The 23754-nt window shown below is 46.9% G+C and overlaps 1 protein-coding gene across 2 annotated transcripts in view; it reads right to left on the bottom strand.

The window, feature by feature from the left end:
* Positions 1-23754, bottom strand: part of TMEM266 (transmembrane protein 266) — a 116100-nt gene that overhangs the window by 75187 nt on the left and 17159 nt on the right. The window contains exon 1 of one of the 2 annotated variants that reach the window (XM_084782958.1): positions 17792-17992. The exons of the other annotated variant lie outside the window; for it this stretch is intronic. The gene's annotated coding sequence lies outside the window, so the exon portion shown is untranslated. Of the gene's footprint in view, positions 1-17791; positions 17993-23754 lie in introns of those variants that run through there. 2 annotated transcript variants of the gene reach the window in all.

Below are 23754 nucleotides of genomic sequence, written 5' to 3'. Positions count from 1 at the left end.
AGAAAATTGGGACTAGTGCTACCTCAAGACCCAGCTATACCACTCCTGGGCATATACCTGAAAGATGCTCCACCATACAACAAGGACATTTACTCAACTATGTTCATAGCAGCTTTATCTGTAATAGCCAGAATCTGGAAACAACCTAGATGTCCCTCAACAAAAGAATGGATAAAGAAACTGTGGTACATTTACACAATGGAATATTACTCAGCTATTAAAAACAAGGAAATCTTGAAATTCGCAGGCAAATGGGTGGAACTAGAAATGATCATCCTGAGTGACGTAACCCAGACCCAGAAAGGCACGCATGGTATAGACTCACGTATAAGTGGATGTTAGCCCAACATAGATGTCCTCTGAGAGACTCCACCCAGTGGGGGATTAGGACAGATACTGGGACTCTAAGCTAGACTCTAGGGGGAGTGCTGAGAGTTGTAGGGAAGAGTGGGGGGGTGGGGCAGGAGCTTCACAGGGAGACCATCAAGGCCTGCAGATCAGGATACAAGCTGATGCACCAGCCAGGGACAATGCAGGCAGAGAACCAAGACCCCTGCTCAGTTGATGGACAGCTGATTCTACACGTTGGCGGGGGTGGGTGTGTGGGGGAACTGCTGCTGAACCTCTGACATGCACTCTGGTGCCCATGATTTGGTCACTGCCCCTTGGCAAGATGTCCTAGCGGGCACACAGAGGAAGGGGATGCAGGTTATCCTGAGGAGACCTAATAGGCTGTCACCATACAGTTGGGGTAGGAGGGCGCCCCCTATCAGAGGTCTAGGTGAGGGAAATAGGCAGAGGAGGGAGGGAGGGTGGGTGGGAATGGGAAGATAAGAGGGAGGGGATAACAATCGGGATGTAATATGAATAAATTATAATAAATAAAATATACACTAAAACAAAAGAAAGCACAGGGACACATGACCTTTTTAAATGATCTCTTAGTCCTGCACTTTGACAGTCTATGACATTGACTGTGACCCCGTCAGGAAGCCAACTACTTGGAGGTCCCTGGGAGGATGCAGCCTTGAGCAAACCTGAGGTGACCCAGCAACTGGGCTCTCATGTCAGGCATCCAGGCACGGCCGGCAGCCACCGGCTCTGTGGGTTAGTGTGACCCTCCTGGAGAGTCACGCTGCTCTCCTTGCAGGGAAACAGCTTGAGTTGTCACGATGGCACATGACGACCCGGAGGTAGAAGCTGGAGGTGGTGGCCATGTGTCGTGAGTGTTCTTGGTCAGTATGGGCTTCACTTGGAGACCTGGCTTCTCACCATATAACCAGGCTTAGCTGCTGGGTTTACCCATTAGCTGGACAGCCAGAGTAAGGGAAAAAGAAGGAAATTAACAAGGATGGTTAATGACACGCCCCGAGGCTGGGGACACAGGGAAGGCTCTCTGCCAAAAGCTACTGAAAATACATCGAGTGTCAAAAGGCTATGTTTTCATGTACTGACCAACTGCCTGACAGAAGGGCGCCCAAGAAGAGCAGTGCAGTGGGAGTCAGCAACCTGGGCTCCAGGGTGACAGACAAGCCTTCCAGAAGGTGAGGCCAGAGTCATTCACTCACATGATTGAGCCCATAGGCCATGCCTGACAGGATCCTGGGTGCTGGGAATACCGGATATTTATGGAGCTGATAGCTTGGCTGCTTGACCAAAAAGCATCCCAGCTAAAATATTGTGTGTGTGTGTGTGTGTGTGTGTGATGTCTGAAGTGGGTATGGGTGTGTGTTCACATGTGTGTGTGAGTGTGTGCACATGCATGTGAGCAGACATGTATGTGGAAGCCAGAAGTCAGCCTTGAACGTCTTCCTCAACAGACACTTACCTTCTGAGACAAAGGCTTTCAGTGATACTTGGGGCTCATGGATCAGGCTGTTTCTATTCTCCCTGACCCCTCACCCCCAGTGCCAGGATTACAACCATGTGTTACACACTCATTTAAAAAAAAAACCATATAGGTATTGGGAACTAAACATAGGTCTTCATGCCTGCATAGGAAGTGTTTTTACTGATCAGGCTAACTCCCTGATATGAATTCCAAATATTCTATGTTTTTACATTTTAAGGTACTTATTGACTTTTATGTGTATGGGTGTTTTGCCTGTATGCATGTCTGTGCACCATGTGTGTTACAGAGCCCACAGTAAAAGATGTCAGATCCTCTGGAGCTGGAGCTACAGACAGTTGTGAGCTGCTGTGTGGTTGCTGGGAATTGAACCTGGGGTCCTCTGCAAGAGCAGCCAGTGCTCCTAACTGGGGCATCTCTCTGGCTCCTCAAATGTTCCATTTTAAGGTAGGCTTTGGACTCATATTTGGGTTACAAATGTGAATTTTGTAACTTACCAGTTGGGTATAAGAAGCTCAAATATCAAGTTTTCTCACCTGGAAAGTGACCACAACCCCATTTTCATAAGTTGATTCAAAGATAGACCAGGGGTGCTCAGGGCAGCTGGTATTGGTCCCTCATCTTGTGCCCTGTGTGACTATATACTCAGTATGGGAGCCATGAGCTGCTGAGAGCTGAGACCAGCCTGCCCAGGTGGAATGTGCCAAACGTGAGGAATGCAAGCTGGTCACTGAGGCCCCAGCATGAACAGAAGAATGCAAGCTATGTCATTGGTAACTTCTGTATTGATTATATGTGGATATCATAGGATTCTAAATAGAGCGGTGAAGTAACTAATTAAGATTAGATTCTTTTTTTATTACATCCATACATCTAGAGTGTGTGTGTGTGTGTGTGTGTGTGTGTGTGTGTGTGTGTGTGTGCCAGGGCATCCATGTGGAAGTCAGAGGACACCTTGTGGAGTTGCTGCACTCCTACCATGTGGGTCCCAAGGTTGGTGGCAAATGCCTTTTTCCACTGAGCCATTTTACTAGCCCGATGTTAATTTCATGTTTCTTTTTATGCTGTAATGTGCTGCTAGTAGATGTGGAATTGCTCAGGTGTCTTTTTATATTTCTACTGGATACCACTGACCTCAGGGAAGTTAGAGCAGGCTTCTGCTGAGCTCCGGTGGTGTGTGTGATGTGTTAGGAAGAAAATATCCACACTTGCACCCAAGGGAACCCACTGGAAGGCAGGACTGAGAAGGAGGAGAAAAGAGAGCAACATGGTGACTGCAGTTAATAATAATGGGTTGGAACGTAAAATTGCTAAGAAGGTAGAGTCTAAGTGTTCTGATCCCAGGAGAATAAGTAGGTTAGGTAGTAAGTATATAATTTAGCCATTCCACAATGTATGCATATTTCAAAATATCATGTTGTATATTATAAATGTGTATAATTTCAGTCGATTAAAAAATAAGTAGAAAGGGAAGAGGAATCAGGTGTGTGTGGGTTAAGGGGGTGGTCATGGGTAACTGTACTAGCCAGGGTTCTCTGGAGAAGTGGAATTGATAGGATGTGTGTGTGTGTGTGTGTGTGTGTGTGTGTGTGTGTGTGTGCGTGTGCGTGTGCGTGTGCGTGTGCGTGTGCGTGTGATTTATTACAGCGGCTTCCGCTACGTAAACAATGACTGCCTCCTGAGGAAAAGTCTAAGAATCCAACAGTTGTTCAGTACGTGAGGCTGGATGTCCCAGATGGTCTCTAGTACATCCTGAAGAAGTAGGCTCTAACACCAAAGAGGTAATGAATTTGCCCGCTAGAGTGAGGGCAAGCAAGCCAAAAACGAAAGCATCCTTCTTCCAAGTTCTTCATATAGACCACTACCAGGAGGCGGGGGCCCAGATTTAGGGTGGGTCTTCCCACCTCAAATGATCCCTGAGAGGTGTGCCCAGAGGTGTGGGATTTAGTTAATTCCAGGTGTGAGAAAGCTGACAACCAAGAACAGCCATCACAACAGGCAAAGGACAGACTCTATATGATGCAGCAGCTCCTTAAGGGATGGGTCTATGATTCTCCCATCATGCCTTGTGTATGTAGGTACCTGAAGGCTGCTTGTCCTTTGTAAGGGGCTGGGGCTGTTCCCCGCCAGAGGGGAAACAGGAACAAACAGGTCAGAATGGACACAGAACACTTATTTGGGAAGTGGCTAGTCTCACTGCACTGGGGAGAGGAGGCTTGTGTAGTGTACCGGGGAACCTAGGCGAGAGGTTGCCTACACAGGACAGCAGCTTAGCAGTGATAAGATACGTAGTAAACTACTCTGATCTTTTTTTCTGGATATCCAGGGCTCATGTTTCCATGTTTCCACATACACAGTACAGTAAGGCTGGTCATGGACAAGTTCTGGGGCACTATGATGTCCACACCTTGACAGCCCTAAGCATCTATTTGTGTCAACTTGTTTCTCATCTAAAATGGTTTCTGAGTCACTACTCAGTACCTGGATTCATGTCAGCTATGGAGGCTACAGAGATTAAGTGAGACCTCATCCCGGCCACCACTATGAGCAGCCCAAGTGTTGGTCCAAGGGTTAAATTCAGCCCTTCGTCTGCTTTTGCAAATACTATTCTCTTGGAACACAGTGATGTCCAACCTTTGACAGATGGTCTGGCTTCTTTTGTATTGCCCGAGTTTATCAGTATTAAGGTCTATATGGCCAATAACATCCAAACGTAAGTTTACTGACTCCCATCCCAGAGTAACAGACATTTAAGCAAATAATGGCTAGATAAGAGAGGGCCGGACCAAGTAAGACACAAAGGGGTCATCTCAAACAGGGGAGCCCCAAGCTTCATCCCAGAGGAACACAGTTGGCTCCGCAGACAGCAGAGATAGGAAAGCACAAATGGCTGCTTATGTGAGCACACAGAGGGTATGGCTCTGGGTACAGCCCAGCGATCATGCTTCTGTGGCCAGTCCCATCAGTCTCACCACGCTCAGGAAGTCGACTTTACACCTTCCTTCTCCCTTTATACCTGTGAAGCCTCTGTTCACACTTCAGGCAGGTGACCTCCCCCCCCCCTGCCCCCGGGGGGGGGAGCGGGGGAATCAAGGCACTCACAAGCAGACCTGCACGCACTCCTAACCATCCCAGGCTGTGTCCTGCCTGCCACCATTCTGTGAATGAACTGTCTATCCTTGCACAGCACGACCCCTATTGCTTGGGGATTGGACGTCACCCACCTCTTCTGTGCTCACAGGCACAGCTTTCTCAACGGTCTCTCTCCCTCTCCTCCTGCATCATCAGTCTCTCCCTCACCATCAAGCTGACCCCAAGTGCTCCGATATGGTCTATTGGTCCTCCCATCCTTGGAGCATCCCTGGATGCTGCTTCACAGCATCTCCCTACTCTGCCCCGTCAGAGCATGTTTAATTTGGAAAGGTGTGACTATGCGTGGCCTCCGTTCTGCTTCTGCCTTTCCCCCCTTTTATTCTACTGTACCACTGGGGCTTCATTGCCTCAGAACCAATCCTGTCACCAGTGACCTACTTGTTAAATCTGCTGTCAATTACCGATCCTTGATTTATCAGGCCTCCCAGCGGCATCTGACCTGGTGAGTCCTGCCCTCTCCAGCTCCTTCCCTCCGTTGTAACACTTCGCAGGCATGCAGGACCCCGTTCCTCTCCTGGAGGCTCTCCCACCCTCACAGGCCAGGCGTCTACTTCTCTCCAGCTTCTAAACGCTCACCCTTCTCCACCGTTTACCCAGAAGTGTCGCCGAGACCCCAAAATATGTTGGTACCATTCAGCAGGACTTCCAGGAAACAGGAAGTGCTCAACATGGGTGCTATTCCGGTCCCATGTACCCTGCAAGGTCTGGAAATATGGCAGATCTAACTGTGGAACTACATTTTCTATTTTAATCTCGTTCTCAACTTCAAGAGCCGTGTGTGGCTAGTAGTCACTGTACCGGGCAGTGCAGTACCGGGCAGTGCAGTAGATGCACTTGACGGCTGCACATCTTTGTCCTCAACTGCTGTCCTTACCTCCAGGTTGCCTATTGGACATCTCCACTTGGACGTCTAATATGCCCTCATTGCCACTCTCATCTTATTAACGTCAACTACATCCTTCCAGTGGCTCGGGCCCAGAGGCCTTCTCCTGTTCGTGCCCCACACCCAGTCTGTTGGCATATCTGTTGGTTCTCCCTTCAGAGTACACCCCAAATCCTATCAATTGTCACCACTCCCACTCCCCCTGGCTCAAGCCCTACTGCCTCTCAGGTGGACGGTTACAAGAGATTTCCTAGTCGGCCCTAATTCCACCAACGGTCCTCACGCTCCACACAGGACAGACCCTTGGAAGACCTAAGCCAGGCAAGCTAGTCCCCTGCCTGCCATCTCCAGTGGCTTCCGCTCTGGCCAGTGTGTGAAGGTCTCCATCCGTGTTCTGCGTCTTGCCCTCCAGCCCCTCCAGTGGCTCCTGAGCTCCCTTTTCTAGCCCCACTGACCCCCATTCTTGAACCGTGCTGAGAACCGTCTTCCTCTCCGCCTCTTCCGTGTCTGCAGTGTTCTTCCATTGTTGTCCGTGTCCTGTCTTCTTACCTCCTTCAGGACTTCGTTCAAAAGTCACCTGAGTAATGAGGACTTCCCTGTCAACTGTAACTAAAGCATCACCCAGCCTAAATAACCTGTCTCCTTTGCTCTTCTTCACAGCGGGTCTCACCATCTGTGTAATATATACAATAAACACTTACTTATTAAACCCCCACCACCTGAAAAACCCCACACTAAAGTATAAACTCCATGGAACAGGGGCCTCAGCCCCAGATCTCTACTTACCTCTGTATTCTCAGCACCCAGAACAATAGGTTCTTAGAAAACTTAATTGAATGAATGTGGTACGGGTGCAAGAGGGCACAGGAAGGTAAAGAGCTTAAAGGGCACATAGCTCATGAAGAGACCAAGGTCAAGGACACTGCATATGGGGTCTGGATATGAACAGAAACGGATTGCTAATCACCCAGTAGCTCCTCCATCGCAGCACTGTTGACTTGCCATGAGCCTCTATCTTTAATTAGTAAGAGAAAGGTTCAACTCTGCTGGTACATAGAAAAATGTTCTTTTCTGTGCAGCCTACATGGTTCCTGGTGTTTCCATTCAATGGAGTATGACAGTGTGGTCCCGAGCTCTTACTTCCCAATCTGAATGTGCATTTTGTCAAAGCATGAAGGCGACGGACAATGTACCTTTGGGTGCTTACGCTCTGCTATCGAAATGTAGTGGTGGCGTCAGGGTTAGTTCTCATCAGCAATCTGACCGGATTTTGAATCACCTAGGAGACACGCCTCTGGGAAAACCTGAGAAAGTGTTTCCAGAAGGTTTAGCTGAGGAGCAAAGACCCATGTCCATGTACACGGACCGTTTCATAGACCAGGGTTGCAGACTAAAAAATAAAGGGAAAAAAGATGGAAGCCAGGCATCTTAGGCACTGTTCTCTTGCTGTGAAAAGATACCGTGACCAAGGCAACTTACCAAAGAAAGCGTTTGACTGCGGGCTTGCTTACAGCTTCAGAAGGTTAGTCTGTGACCATCATGGCAGGGAGTGTGGCAGCAGGCAGGAAGAAAATGAGACTGAGCCTGGCATGGGCTTTTGAAACCTCAGAGCTCACTTTCAGTGACACATCTACTCCAATAAAGCCACACCTCCTAATCCTTCCCAGACAGTTTCACTAACTGAAGGTGAAGCATTCAAACATATGGGGGCCATTCTCAATTCAAACTGTCACATTACACTTCCTGACCCCCATAGACGTGTGGCTATGTCATAATGCAAAATGCATTCGGTCCATTTTTTTTAAATCCCCTCATTCTTCCAGTCTCAAGACTGTTTAAAAGTCCAAAGTCTCTTCTGAGACTCAAGGCAATCTCTTTGCTGTAATGTCCTATAACATCGGAAGCCAATTACAGACTTTCAACATATAGTCACACAAGATATATGTTACCCTTCCAAAATGGAGGAATGGGGACATAGTGAAGAAATCCTGGACCAAGTAAGACTGAAACCCTATATGCCTCGATGTCTAATGTGTATGGGATTATTAGATGGCTCCTCATATCTCCCACTCCTTCCAGCCTTGCTGACTGTAACTTCTGTCTATCGGGCTTCCACACCCCCAGCTGCAGCGTTCCTTAGCAGGTATCCTACAGATCTGGCATGCTCAACATCCTGGGATCTCCAGTAACATCCAGGCCTCACCTTCATGGCTTCATGCAATGGCCTCTCAGGGCCTATTACGCAGGGAATACCCTGTCATACACCTGGTCTTGGCAGCTTTCCTTCTATAACTCCTTTCTTGATCTTTCTTGATGAAGCCAGAACCACATGGCTGCAGCTGCCAAGTTCTGCTGCGTGCTAGGGATGGGACCCGGCTCCCTCCTTGAATTACATTTGCAAAATGTAAGTCTACTGTATATGTAGGTATGTATATACACATAATACATTTGACTTGTTGATGCTTTCCTTTTTAAGATCAGCTTTGCTTTTCACAAGTTGGAACCTTCAATTGGGTGGATCTTGCCCAGAGAGAACCACTCCCTCTATTAAATTTGGCATCAGGCCTTTAAACTTCTCATTTCTTTGAGCACAGGACTTGGATCTAACATTACATTTCTTGGTTCTCTCTCTTCTCCCCAAACTGTGCTTTATACTCCTTTTGGCTGCTTGCTTCTTTTCATGGTAGATGTGAGCAAGAGCGGCCACTGGTAACCGTGGGACACAATCAATACTAGGCTGTCTTGAAATCTCCTCTGCCAACATCAATCCAACAGTCTTCAGTTTAGCCCCCAGCAGATTTTTAGGACAAGGGCAGAAAGCAGCTACTTTGTTTGCCAAAAACATCACAAGAACAGTAATGTAATATCATGCCCCTCTGAAACCTCTTGGGCTGGGCCGTCACAGTCCACATGGCTCTCAGCACCACTGTCTTTCATGCTCCTGATAACATGGCCTTTTAAGCCCCATGTACAGCACTCAGTTGCTTTCCTAATCCAAAGTCCCACAGTCTTCCATATTTCTCCACACAATAGTATGGCTAGGCCTGCTACAGCAATAACCAGTCCCTGGTATCAACTGCTGCCTTAGTTACCATTCAATGGCTGTGAATCATGACGAAGGCAACTTATAAAAGGGAGCATTTAATTGGGACCTTGACTGTAGCTTCAGAGGATTAGTCCATGACTATCATGGTGGGGTGTGTGGCAGCAGGCAGGTAGGCATAGCCCTAGAGATGTAGCTAAGGATCCCCCCCCCCCCCCAGCAGCAGGCAGGAGGAAGAAAGCAAGTGAGACTGGGCTTGGTGGTGTGGGCTTTTGAAACCTCAAAGCCTGTCCCCAGTGATACACCTATTCCAACAAGGCCACACCTTCTAACCCTTCCCAAATACTTCCACTACGCAGCAATAGAGCATTCAAACATGAGAGCCTATGGGAGCCATTGTCATTCCAACCACCACACACCAGCGGAGCGCATTATCACATACCTCAACTTCCTTACTGCGGATGCAAATATGACCAACTGTTTCACGTCCTTTTGCTCCAGCTAGATTTGCACAATGACCGCTTGACTGTACCCTCAAACTAGAAGGCAAAATAAAGCGTTCTTTCCTAAACATGATTTTATAAGGTATTTTGTCATAGCACTCAGAAAAGTAAATAATATAGAATATTGGTACTGAATAGTGAGGTTGTTGATAATGATAACCTTGACCGAATTGTTTCTTGGGGTGCTGTGCAAAAGAGAGAGGGGGGGATTAGAGCTGTGGGCTAGAAAGGCCCCAGAATGCTGTCAGCCAGTGGTTCTCAACCTGTGGGTCATGACCCCTTTGGCAAACCTCTATCTCCAAAAAATATTTACATTACAATTCATAACAGTAGCAATTCATTCCAGTTATGAAGTAGCAAGAAAAATGATTTTATGGTTGGGAGGCCACAACAACACGAGGAACTGTATTAAAATGTCACAGCGTTAGGGAGGCGGAGAACCCACTGCTATAAGTAGCACTTAATGGGCCTTCCTGGTGAGAGCCCAGAAACCCAAAAATGCTGAGAGAAATGCAGATAGTCGAAGCCCAACTCAAGGCAGCTAAGGAGATGAGACGCTACTGGGAACTGGGCCGCAGGACATCTGTGTTAGACTCTGGCATGGAAGCTAGCTGCATTCTGCTTGTGGTGAAGAAGTGTCAAGAGAGCATAGCACTCATGCTGTGGAATGGTTTTTCTTCAGTGTGTTCGGATCTACAGTGGCAGAGGGTAGAAGGGTATGAAAAACGTGGACAGCATTAAAGAGAAATCTTATGCCCGTCACCGGGGTCTGAGAGCAAGACTCCAATTTGTGAAAATGCAAATTTTCACTTGGACGGAGAGTACCTGTTATGAGAACACCACAGAAGTGGTTCCCCGGTTGAAAGCAACTGCCTAAGGAATGGTTCCTCCATTGTTTGTCAGCTGAGGCACAGAGGCCACTACAGCAATGAGAGATGTGAGTAATGCAAGTAAAGTGTCCTGGGGATGAGGAGGGGGCAGGGACGTTCCTTCCACGTAGGTCTGGCCAGGCCTCCTAGAAGCACCGAGATTGGCCTTCTGTGGGTACTGATGAGACAGTTTTCACTTATTGTGTTGGGCGTGCTTTCCAACTGTAAGAGCCCTTCGATGTCACCAAAGGGCTAGCCCAATCACCTCACTTTATGGATAAGGAAACCAGAGCCCAGAAAGGGGTAACGACCTCCCAGAGACACTCAACGGGTTAATTTCAGAACCAAGCCTGGAAGCTGGGTCTTCGTGACAAGTTTTCTGAAGGACTGTGGTTTTTTGACGCATTTTCCCTGAACCCGTCTTTTTGATCCGATCTATCATTCTGTGTTATCAAATTGCTGATTCCCAAGTCCTAACCTAGGCTAGTCCATAGCAGGAAGAGCCCGTGTAAACAGCCCCTGGTGTGCACCTTCACCCCTGTGCCTGAAAACAACACTCTGATTCTGACCCTTATGCAGAGGATGGAAATTAGAGGACTACTTTAGTTGTCATGACAACCCTGAAGCTCTTTTGTACTGGGTCCTTCAGCTGCTTGATGTTCCGCAGTAATGGTTGCTAGGTCTCAGATCTGTTGCTGACCAACCATATAATCCTGGGAAAGTCCTTAATTCATCCACCCACCCATCTAGCCACACATCCATCCATCGTGTACTGACACCCAAAAGGAATTTGTTCCAGCTTACAATATAAAATAAGATCATTAGAAGAAAAACAAAAGCTCAAAGCCAAAAAGAAAAACAAAAGCTCAAAGCCATGCTAGAAATAAAGAATATAGAAAAAAGGAGAGTAATTACTGTAACACATGAGCTAATACAGCTGGGACTTTTGAGTCCTTCCTGTCCCTTGGCCTGTTTCCTCTTCTATATTATAAAATGATGGCACTGAACCTAATGATCTAAGACTCATTTCCACTCTGTGAGTCTCCCTTGACGGAGCCTGAACAGAACATCTACCCTGCAGTCTGCCCATCTCCTCCCACAGTGGCACCCAAGTGACGCACTGGTGGCCATGTCTAAGGCTCCCGAGTTCTTTGAGTTGGTGTTAGTTAACAGTTAACTCATCCAGTTCTCGCTCAGCAACGACTGAGGCTCACCCTAGGCAGGGCAAGGTGCCAAGGCCACGGAGCTAAGGCCAGACAGACAGACAGCCTCCCTTCAGAGCCTTATCAAGGGCAGGGCAAGGTGCCAAGGCCACGGAGCTAAGGCCAGACAGACAGACAGCCTCCCCTCAGAGCCTTATCAAGGGCACCGCCTCATGTGAAGGCAGGGGCGGTAGGTTCTAGAGCCATGGTCCCAACCTTCCTAATGCCGTGACACTTTAATACAGATCTTCACGTTGTGGCGACCCCCCCAAACTATAAAATTATTTCATTGTTACTTAATAACTGTAATTTCACTAGTGTTGTGAATCATAATGTGAATATCTGGTGTGCAGGATACATGACATGTGACTCCTCTGAAAGGGCCGCTTGACCCGCAAAGGGGTCCCGACCCACAGGTTGAGAACGGCTGTTCTAGAGTCTGGGACAGAGCACCATGGGAGCCCAGAGGACCAAGCGAGCTTTTGAGAAGCTTTTGGAGAAAACTGAAGAGTAGGATTTTTTTTTCATTAGTTTTTTTTTTTTTTTTTTTTGAGACTACAGTCTCACTATGTAGTTCTGGCTGTCCTGGGACTCACTGTGTAGACCAAAGTGGCCTCGAATTGTCTAGATCTGCCTGCTTCTGTCTCCAACGTTCTGGGAATAAAGGCTTCCGCCACCATGCCAGGTCAGGATTCGAACGATGAAAATAATCTGTACACACTGTGATAACAATACAAATGGTTCCAGGCACAAAAAGTGACAGAAGATGAGGTTTTCATCCTGGTCTCCCACTTCTAACCCGAACCTGCAAAGCGATCACTTAGGCCACTTTTCTACTTTAGGGTCCAGGCTTAGTTTGCGGGTCAGCACCTTCGGCCCCTCCAGGACGGAAGATGCGGTTGCTGACATCCACACTCCTCTCTCCCCCTTTTCCCTGGGAGCAGGATGATAGCCGAGTGTAAGGACCTGGAGCCACAGAGCCCGTACCAGTTTCTAACTACGTGACACTGGGCAGGGACTTCACCTCTCCATACCTCAGTTTGCTCACCTGGAAAGTGGAAATAAGAACCTAAGTCTAAGCACTGTTACAAACCCAGTTAGCCTGTCAAAGTCAGAACAGTGGCTAGAAGCTAGCATGGGGCAAGGAGGGGTTACCACTCTACCGCCATAGCCTTCTCAGCATCCCAGCTCCAATTAGCCGTAGGAATACTTTTTCGCACATCAACGCGTAAACCATTTAGACTCTTCTGGAATTGGGGTTTTGTATACCTTGTGAAATTACTCATACCGCGGCTCCAAACTGAAAACCGACAAGTGGCATTTATATTATTATATTCCCTGCAGAATCAGGTGGCGTAAGCAAAACATGGCAGAAAGAAATGTAGCAGCACTGTTTCGTTAAACCTACGGACTCATTAAATGGAGAAAGTTCGACTGCATTTTCATTTTACTGTTTTCCATTATGTTGTTCAAAATTCTACTGCGCCGAGTCTGTGGGGGCACACGTGTATGTGTGGTGTATGCGTGCTTGCATGTTCACAGGCTTGCACACGGGGTCCAGGGGAGAACGGCAGGCATCCTGCTCTCTCGCTCATCTTATTTCTTAGAGACAGTGTCTTTCTCTGAACCTGGAGCTCCGTGGTTTTTTGTTTGTTTGTGCCATCCAGCAAGCCCAGCAATCCTCCTGTCTCCACACTGACCCCCATCCAGGGGTCGTAAGTGCATATGGCCACACCAAGCTTATGCAGATGCTGGAGATCTGAACCCCGGTCCTTATACTGGTAAAGCGAGCACTCTTACCACCAAAGCCTTATCTTTACCCTCAACAGTATGCTACATTTTATTTTGCTTTATATTTACTCTGCAATTCCTTCCATAGGCTTTCCTTATCCCTCCGATGTTTCTCATTGATTTTTAAAAATGGAAAGTAGAAACAGATTTTTTTTTAAAGTGTGATCATCAAAACCCCCAATTTTCCTGTTAGATGGCCAATTTCAGACACATTACTTTGGGGACCTGCTGATCAACTGTCATCCTGACCTGACTTCATGTTCTGTTTTTGCTTTTCATAAATTCCTTTGTCGTCTTTGTTGGACTCCTTTTATTTTTGCTGGAGTATATCCTCAAGTAAACATGTTTCTGGCAAATTATATGGGAAGGAAAATTTCTGAGTCTTTTTGTACTGAAGTGACTATATTTTACACACTGGCCTTTCCGGTTTTGTTCTCTTTCTACTCCAATTCTGTACTCTTCACTTCCTGCAATGAAAATCATCTTCCTGTGTTTGGTGAATTACCAAACCCAGTGGGCATTTTTAACCCCACTCCTGTCTGCAGAGAAGTTGACATGACTGATAACCTCCGTTCGCTCACTTCTCGCTGCATCATGCAGTCTTTGTTCTTTTTCTTTGAAATTCTTTCTGGGTGTTTGCTTCCTGGTCTAAAGCTTTAAATACTGCTACCCTTTAACGGTCCACCTCTGCCCACTGGTGGCCACTCCCTGCGTGGGTGTTCTGAGATGCACAACGGTTCCAGTAACCATCTATGTACTGACATAAAGTACCAACCAAAAGGCCCAGCCTGTCCATGTGTGTGTGTGTGTGTGTGTGCCTATGTATGTGTGTACGGAGGCAAGAGACATGTCTGCCTCAATAGTTTGACACCTTAATTTTTAAGATGTCACTGAGCCTCAAGTTTTCCAGTTGACAAGATTTGCCAGTGCGCACTGGGGTCTTTTCTGTCCCCTCCACTTAGCTTTGGGGTTATAGGCATGTACCACCACAAACCAGCTTTTTCTGTGGGTGCCAGGTCTAAACCCATGTTCCCAGGATTACACAGCAAGCACTTTATCCACTAAGCCATCTCTTAACACCCCCAAATCTTAATTCATCATTTCATGTCTACTCAAGAGCTGTTTCTGAGCTGGAGAGATGGCTCAGTGGTTAAGAGCGCCACCTGCTCTTCCAGAGGTCCTGAGTTCAATTCCCAGCAACCACATGGTGGCTCTCAACCATCCATAATGAGATCTGATGCCGTCTTCTGGCCTGCAGGTGTACATGCAGATAAAGCACTCATATACATCAAATAAATAAATCTTTTTTTTTTTTTTTAAGAGCTGTTTCTAATCCTATGTTGGTGGTTTGGGTTCATGAAGTCACCGGTCACCCAACTCCCCTGTGTAAGAACTGCAATGGCCTCTTCAGCCTTTCGTTCACATCCCCCAGCCAGATGCTAAGTCCTCAGAGTTGTATCTAACCTGATGGTGGAATTTCGCCCTCTCTGTTCACACTGTTCCTTTAATTCCACCCCTATTAATTCTCACCCACTTGATTATTGAAACAGCATCCTAACTGGGCCCTGGACCCCCAGCCTCTTCTGTCCATTTGTCCTTTCTTTTTCTTTCTTTCTTTCTTTCTTTTTTTTTTTTTTTAAAGATTTAGTTGTTTATTATTATGTATACAGTTGTCTGCCTGTGTGTACCCTTGCAGGCCAGAAGAGGGCACCAGATCTCATTCGAGATGGTTGTGAGCCACCATGTGGTTGCTGGGAATTGAACTAAGGACCTCTGGAAGAGCAGTCAGTGCTCTTAACCACTGAGCCATCTCTCCAGCCCCCATCTGTCCTTTCTTCGGCAACTTAGCTCCTGCCCTCCCTAAATCTGTTGACCATTTATTTTAATCAAGATCCCAGCTGGTTCCCAACTGCTCTTAGAAAAAAATGATTAAACTCTTTAGTTTTATACATAATATTTTGATGTTTCTTTCCCTCTCTCCATTTACATATCAAAACCCCAAGGTCACCCTAACCTCACACATTTCTGCAACTAGAGCGAGATGATTTGGGGGGAATGTGCCCAACCTCAGCACACTGTCCATTCCATGGCTCTATGATATTGTATTTATTGTCTTGTTCCTAATTTATTGTATGCATGTATGGTTATATGTGTTTGTGTATGTGCACATCTGTGTGTGTGTGCATATGTGTGTGAATGCATGTGGAAGCCAGAGGTCAACACTGCATGTCTTCTTTAGTTGCTCGCTACCTAATTTTATGAGACAGCGAAGCTCACTTGGCCTAGAGCTCACCAGTTCAGCTTGACTGGCTGGCCTGTGAGTACCAGAGATTGGCCTGTCCCTGCCTCCCAGCACTGGGATTTTAGCCATCCCCTGCCACACCCAATTTAAAGAGCATATATGGAGGTCAGAAGTCAACATAAGTTCTCTTCTTTCACCATGCATGTCTCGGAATCAAACTCCAGTTGCCAGGCTTGGCAGCATGAGCCTTTACCCACCGAGCGATCTCACATGTCTACACTCAACTTTTTGTGTGGATCTGAACACAGGTCCTTATGTTAGCATGACTGACCCCCTTCCCAGCCCAGGCGGTCCCTCCATATTTCCAGGGGGACACCCTGTGAATAACTCTCTACCATATTATATTATTGAAGCTACTTATTTCCATTTTCTCTAAGTATGCAGAATAGCACGTAAGTTCACAGAATGTTAAGCCAAGCCCGCCCTCCACTTATCCTCAGCGCCTAGCACAGGATATACATTAGAGGATACATCAGTGGATGCTGAGAGGAGGGAAGAAAGAAACAGGAAGCGATTGTGTTCAGGAGGCAAGAAGAGGTGCCCCGATGAGGCTAACAAGGACCTATTCAGGTCACAAAGGCCAAGGGAAAAGCATTTTAGGGAGACTGTCAAATGCTGCAGAGTGGTGGCAGATGGCACGGCTGTGAGCAGGTTACCCATCTAGAGACCGGGAGAGCTTTGGGAACCTTCAGGACAAAGCACAGGAGGGAATGGATGAGCCCGGAGGGGCTTGGTTAATGGGGCTGTAGGTGGGCAGAAAGGAAAATCCCGTGCTCTTCTGCAGTGCTGGGAATCAGGCCTCCCGTATTTGTTGAATCACTTCACCCTTACTTGGATGCTTGACGGACATTTGAACATCTCTTCAAATCCTTCGGGGTTCCCCTTTTCTCCTGCCCTTTAAATGTCAAGGTTTCCAGGACCGTTTTTAGCTATGGTCTTTGCTTAATCTACACACTCTCTCCAGTTCATTATGGCTTTGATGACACCTCCCTGCAGATGTCCCTCTGGCTGTGACCCAGAGCCCTCCTGAATCTCAGAGCCCACTAGACCCATAGACGCCCAAGAATACATCAGCCTCAGCTGTTCTGAAACTCAGCCCATCTTCCACCCCGGAAAGTCTCCTCCTCAAACATTTTTCTCTCCCAGCTAGGCCCACCAGGTCTATCAACCCTCTCTCAACCATTCTACTTTTGAAGTCTTCTAAATTCTTTCACCTTAATGACTCAGAAATCCCATCCCTTTCTCATACTTTGCTTTCACTGCTTAAATCCTAGGCCTGCAGTTTTCAGTTGCATTGGTAGCATCTCTCCAAGTCTATTTTTAATTCTACCCTTTTCATAGTGATTCCAAGGAAGTGTTTTTCTATTTTCCAAAAAAGTGAAGAATAATTTTCATGCAAGCAAACACATTAGAAGTGCGCGGGAATATGAACAGAGCCACTAAAGCCATTTAGAACATAGGCTGGAGAGATCGCTGGGTGGTGAAACACTTGCCACACAAACGTGGGGAGTTCAGATCCCCGGAGCTCCTATGAAACCAGACACGGTAGCCTACATCTGAAACACAGTCTTCCTGTGGCAAAATAGGTGGCAGAGGGGGGAGGGGAGGATCCCAGAAGCTCAGGGGCTGTCTAGCCTGGGGAAGCAGCAGCAGACAACTCAGCGAGTCTGTCTCTAAAAGGAGGAGGACAGCAATGGCCAAAGTAGTCCTCCAACCACCACATGCATGGCATGGCTCACAGGAAGCACACACACACACACACACACACACACACACAACAACAACAACAACAACAACAACATATTAAAACACTTCTATTTCCCAGAACACTCCCTCATGACTCTTTGTAGTCAGGCCCCAACCTTCCCAGAGCTAACCGCCATCCTGATTTCTAGCACCATAGGTGGCATTGCTGCTTTTGAAACAGTGCCTCACTGGGATTAGATAGGACAGGTTTCTGTGTGTATGTGTGTGTGGATTCTTTAGCTTAACATCTGTGAACTTAAGCGCTTAGTCTGTGTCTTCTATTGCAGTCCTGGAGAACTGCATAGATGTGCGTCAGTTTCTTATCCATTTACCTGCTTATGAAGAAGTCACCTATTTTTTTCAGCTGTAGGTTTTCAAAAAAATGTATTATGAACATGTTTGCACAAGTCTGTTCTCGGCTATGTAGTTTCAACGGTTTAGACTACATACCTAAGTAAGACTGTCAGCCTTTTGGATGTGCTTGTGCCTCGCTTTGTAGGAAGCTGCCGAACGGCTCTGTAAACTAGTGACACCGTCTTCTAACATACCAGCCGTGTGTGAGTGCTCCAGATGCCTGAAACAGCCTTAAAATGCAAAGCGAATCACACCATGTCTCCAGCTTGAACTCCTCGCTCTCACTCTGCAGATGTTTCAGCGCCACAGGAAGTAGACCAGGTCTGCCGCGCATGTGCATGCGGAGTTAACAATTTGCCCATCTCACTGTTGCTGTTTCTACAAGCTCCCCCTCCCCAGGCTCACCGATAAAACTCTCCAACTCATGAAATTTGTTTTTGTTTTGCTTTGGCTTTTTTTTTTTTAAAACTATGTCTTGCCATATAGCCCAGGATGGCCCAGAACTGGCTTTTCCTGCCTCAGTCTTCAGAGTTCTCGAAACCTAAAGTGCTTTCATGTCTCTGGCTTAGCCTTCCCTTTGCCAGGGTGCCATTTCCCCATTATTTGCATTTCTGATGCCTGCCTACTTTTGCAGAGGGATTTCCCGAGCATTTCACATCTGGACCTCATTTCTGTGAGTTCACTACTTTTGCTCTCTGCCCCCCAAACATACCATAATACTCTGCTCAAAATGTCATCATACATTCTTTTCTTTTCTCTACCTGACTGACTCGAACAAGACCCCTCCATTTTATCACTGATGACTGACCACCACCAGACAGATGTCATGAGCATAGGATGGGAAGTCAAGACGTGGGCCCTGCTCCCACGAGGCTCTGTGTGAAGTACAAAAGACACTTGAGGGCTGGGAAAATAGATCAGATCTAGCGTGCTTGCCTCATATGTCTGAGGCCCCAGGGTCGATCTCCGGCGCCCAGGCACCACAGAGACACACAAAAAGCAGCCCAGTGCTTGTAGAGGGACAGTTGTGTTCTGAACCAAGTTGTACCCTGAACAAGAGGAGTAAAGGACGAGGCAAGACAGGGTCCCTTCAAAGAAACAAAGTTTGCCCTGGGATCTAAAATGGCATGTATGAACTAATCAGGTGACATGCTGTGAACAAGGGGCTGCTCAAGAAAAGGAAATTGAGCTGGGAAGAAAATCTGAGGTGACCTGCCTGGAGAAGGCGAGGCAAGCACCAGACCAGAGGGTGCTGAGGATCTTGCTTGAGACTGCGCCGCAAGACAGCAGTGCTGGCATTCAGATGGCTCCCTGGACCTGCCATTGTTTCTGTTAGTGCTTAGACAATATAGGTTTGTTCAATTGATGAACGCTAAAGGAGTTCACAAAGTTTGATGGCTCTGGGTAAGGAAGCCGCAAGCAGTATCTTTAACATTTTAAAAATTATTTACTTATTGCATTTGTATTAGCTCTTTGAGAGTTTTAGAGTTTTGTGCAATGTGTTTTGATCACATCCACTGGCCACATATTAACTGGGCTGCAGAGCTGAGCATGTTTTTAAGCAAAGGTACAAATGGAGTTTCTTTTTTTCTTTTCTTTCTTTCTTTCTTTTTTTTTAAGATTTATTTATTATGTATACAATGTTCTGCCTGCATGTATGCCTGCCTGCCAGAAGAGGGCACCAGATCTCATTATAGAGAATTGTGAGCCACCATGTGGTTGCTGGGAATTGAACTCAGGACCTCTGGATAAGCAGTCAGAGCTCTTAACCTCTGAGCCATCTCTCGAGCCCCACAAATGGAGTTTCTTGAAAGAATACAGCCAATAGAAAGTGATGGAAACTTATGTCGGGTTCTGCCACAGGCGAGAGAGGACAGAAACAAGGGCACAAAGATTATTAGTTTTAAGAGGGAAGAACGATTCTTCAAAATAGGAGGAAAAGGTGGAAAATGGAGTGGTCTAGAAGGCATCTTCACGGATCTGCTTGGTGCTATAAGACACCACTCCTCAGTCATGCCATGGACCGCGCTTTTAATCACTGCGGGCAGATGACTGTAACTGGCCGTGTCGGAAGCCTTGATGGACATTTATCAGCTCACCAAAATCTCGCAGTAACTGTGTTGGGGACAGGCACGCTCAGGCTTAGGGGAGCTGAGGACCTTACACAGGCCGACACTGACAGTTTGAGTAAGACTGCCAGACACAAGCAGGCATGGCGAGTAGAGCCCAGATCACTAGGTGTCTTGCCCCAGTGTGGCCGAATGCCATCTTGAGTGAGGTGGCAAAGGCGTGAGTCTGTAGTGTGGGTTTGTCCTGTATGGAATCTCCTGGTGAGACATGAGAAAATAGCAGTTTTGAGAGTGTAGAATGGAATGTAATATCCATCCACAGAACAAATTGTAGTAGTGGGGAAGTCTAACCCTCCCTGTGGTGGACACATGAAACTATGGACAGTAGTACCAAATCCCAATTTCCTTTATATATATATACACACACACATACACCACATACCTATGGTAAATATTCACTTTTTTACTTAAGGAAGCACTTTTTGGCTTCTCTTTTGGCATATTAGGATTCCCCCCGAACCACTACTTCTGTGCTTTGAGAATATTATTGGGCAAAAGAATGGTTACTTGAACATAAACACTGTGAGTATGAGTCAGTTACTCTGGCAAGCTTTACGGCCAAGAGACCAACAGCAGGGTGGCATAGACAGTGTGAGTAAACAGGACCAAGGGATGCCTCACATCCATGTCTGAATGGTATAGGATGCAAGAAACTTCATTATGAAACTCAGAGCAGCATGCAATTTAAAACCTACGAATTTTGTTTTCTGGGATTTCTCGTTTGCTATTTCTTTGACTGTGGGTAACTAAAATTACAAAATATGAAGCAGGAAACTAAGAAAAACAGTACGCTTTCTTGCAAAGAGAAAGAGTCCAGCACTGGTTAACTACAGATGAGGTCAATGTGTTCCACAGAGTCAGTGATGTGGCATGGGTGACAGGAGACAGGTGGCCATGTCAGTAGACACAGCAGGGGACCTGGGTCCGTCTGTAGAGAACAGTCCTGCTGGAGCAGTTTCAGGTAGAGGAAGGCAGGGGACACTGAGATGGGTAGCTGTCCCCAGTGTGGAACTCTGGTCTGAAACGGAGACAGCTCAGAGCAGCCAGGGCGATCTGCGTTCAGGCTTCCTTACGCTCTTACACTAACAAATAATAGATGACTTACTTTGCCCAGTCACGATGGACACTGCAAATTTCCTAACCTTAGGACCTGCAGTGAGCTGAACTGTGTTCCTTCAGAAGATGCATGGCCCTTCAAAACCTCAGAGAGTGACCTGACTCAGAGACAGCGTCTCTACAGATGTAATCCATTACAACGAGGTAACGCTGAGTCAAGGTGGATACCAAACAGTGGCCTACCCTTACACACAACAGAGCTGGGGAAAATGACTACAAACCAGAGGCAGAGGCTGCAACCAGGCAGCCCCAAGCCAAAGCACAGCCAGCTTTACTGAAAACAGACAGACAGACAAAAACATAAGGAAGGGATCTCCAAGAGAAAGGGAAGATGCGTGACTTTGTTAACACCTTGACTTTGGACTTCCATTTTTCAGAAGTGTAAAAAGGAAAAGAAAAATCCATTGTTTTAAGCCCTTAGGGTTAACCAAGCAATGTGTGCTACACCTCACAGCCACTGCAGAAAAGTAGCAAAGATGCTGAGGTGGTCAGAAAGGGCACAGGAGGAAGCCTACGGATACGCACCAGGAAAAACCCCAAAATTCATACCCTCGATTCTGAGGGGGTGTGCTGTCCCCTAACGGTGCACAGAGGGGGCTGTGGTGACCTTAAATGGTGACTGTGCATTAAAGGCTCATCGTGTAGCTCTTGCCTGACACGGTACAAAGTGTAGGGGCGTGGACCCTGGTTTGTTTGCTCTCGAGGGTGAACCAACCTCAGTATACCTAATGCAGTCACATTAATCAAACTCAGATTCGTAAGAAAGAAAACAAAGCTGCTCATTTGCTGCTTCTGTACGTGTGCGAGGAAAATAAGCCAAGTTTCCCTTTACGCATCCCAAATGCTCACGCTGGCTAGCAAGGGCCTGTGGCCAGTCACCTGTGAGCTGATAAAGAGCCTAGGTTATGATGAATCAAAGTGGAGGGGCAGGCCCCCCGAGGAGGCCCCATGCAGACCATGAGGAAGCCCAGTGATGTCCCCCCCCCCCCCCCCCCCGCCTCAGCACCGCAGCAGAGCATGCCTCCAGGCCTTGCGGACTGTGGTACTCACTGCAGATGGATGGTTCTTTGGTTTCTGTATGCTCTGGGGCCAAGTGCCCACTTCCACCCAAGGACCTCTCCTCTAAACAGTGTCAAGTAGCAGCTGCTAGGTTATAATTATGCTCTGATCTCTTTGACTAAGGTACCAACTCCTATTCTCCCATAGGAACCAACACTGCCTGTATTGGTTTCCTGTGGCACCTATAAAGGCCACTGCAACGTTAGTGGCTGAAAGCAGCAGACATGTAAGGTACCAATGGGTGGGAAGGGGGCAGAAATTAATTTTTAAAATTCATTATGTTACATAAATTTTGGCATTGGGACCTTAGCAAGGTTTTCTTTTTTTTTTTTTTTTTTAATGTGTGTGTGCATGTCATGGTGAACCTATGGAGGTCAGAGGACAACTTGGGGGAGCCAGTCTGTGCAGGTCTCAAGGATTGCACTCAGGTACTGTTAGCTGATGAGGGGCCATCTCATTATACCCCCCCTTTGATATGTCCTCAGTATCTCTTGCATGCAAAAAAATGAGCATATAAATCAAGGGAACTTATTTCCATATTCTTACCTCACTACCTCTAATGCACTATCACCCCATTAGCATCCTCCTAAAAGGTAATCTTGAACTTTATACCACAGGCCCTTCAAACTGCACTTCTTATGTGCACAATTTAGTGAGAGCTCGCTGACACCGACTTCATCTCTTCAGGCTAACCTGCCAGTAGCAGTTAGAGACAGGCTTAACGTTATCTTTACATAGGCTATCAACCGAATGCATGTGATTATATTTTGCCCTTAAATCCTTCCTATGTTGCACACATGCACACATAAGCATGCACTTGTGCAGATTCGTGTGCACATGCATGTGGGAGGCCAAAGGACAAGCTTTGGTATTGTTCTTCAGGCACCATCACTTTTCATTTTTGAGATAAGATCTTTCATTGGCCAGGAACTCACAACATATATTGGGTTGGTTGGCCATCTGGCCTCAGGATCCACCTCCCTCTACCTTCCCAGCACTGAGACTGTAAGCATGCACCAGAGTGCTCAGCCTTATACATGGGGTTCAGACTTAAACTCAGCCCTCCACAACTGGAAAGTAAGCACTCTGCTGAATGAGTTATCTTCCCAGTCCCCTCTCTACCTTTTGAGGCTCCGATCCCATTTAATATGTCCCTTCTCAGGAACCCCTCAAGACAGCTACCTCCTTATGCCCATGCTGTCCTTTGAGATCTTCTTGCCTTGCCTATGGATGCCAACTCTAAGATGCGGTAAATATCCCGAAAAGGAAACTTTTCTGTAATGGAAGTTTTGATTTCTTTGTAAACTCAGTTATGCTTTGTAAATAAAGTTTTTGTTTTAATCCTAAGTGTGGGATTTTACTTTGGGCTTTAGTTTGTCCACAGCTGATAATTGTCTTGTGTGGGGCGTGGTCTTTGCTGGCTTGCAATAGCCTGCCTCGTGCTGCACGAAGAGGGGCGTGGTCTAGGACTTTGAGAGAGATAAATAGGGGAGCCTGGAGAGAGACAGTGTGGCATGTGGTGGTAGTGTGTGGCATGAAGCAGTTTGGAGAGACCAGGGATGTACAGTGTGGTGGCTTGGAGATAGACTGAGAGAAACAATTCCATATATTGGCTTGGAGGAGACTGCTTACTGCATTTGCTATTGGCGGAGATCAGTATCGCCCCCCCCCCAAAGAACCCATTGACCCTAAACAGCTGAGAGAAGTAAAGGGGTCTGTGCCCCCTCTGCCCACCAACCTTCTTTCTCATGCCCA

The sequence above is a fragment of the Acomys minous genome (genome assembly GCF_964271855.1).
Source record: "Acomys minous genome assembly, chromosome: 5".
Classification (NCBI taxonomy): domain Eukaryota; kingdom Metazoa; phylum Chordata; class Mammalia; order Rodentia; family Muridae; genus Acomys; species Acomys minous.
Note: the sequence above shows the minus strand (reverse complement) of the source record. Positions and strands in the feature narration are given on the sequence as shown.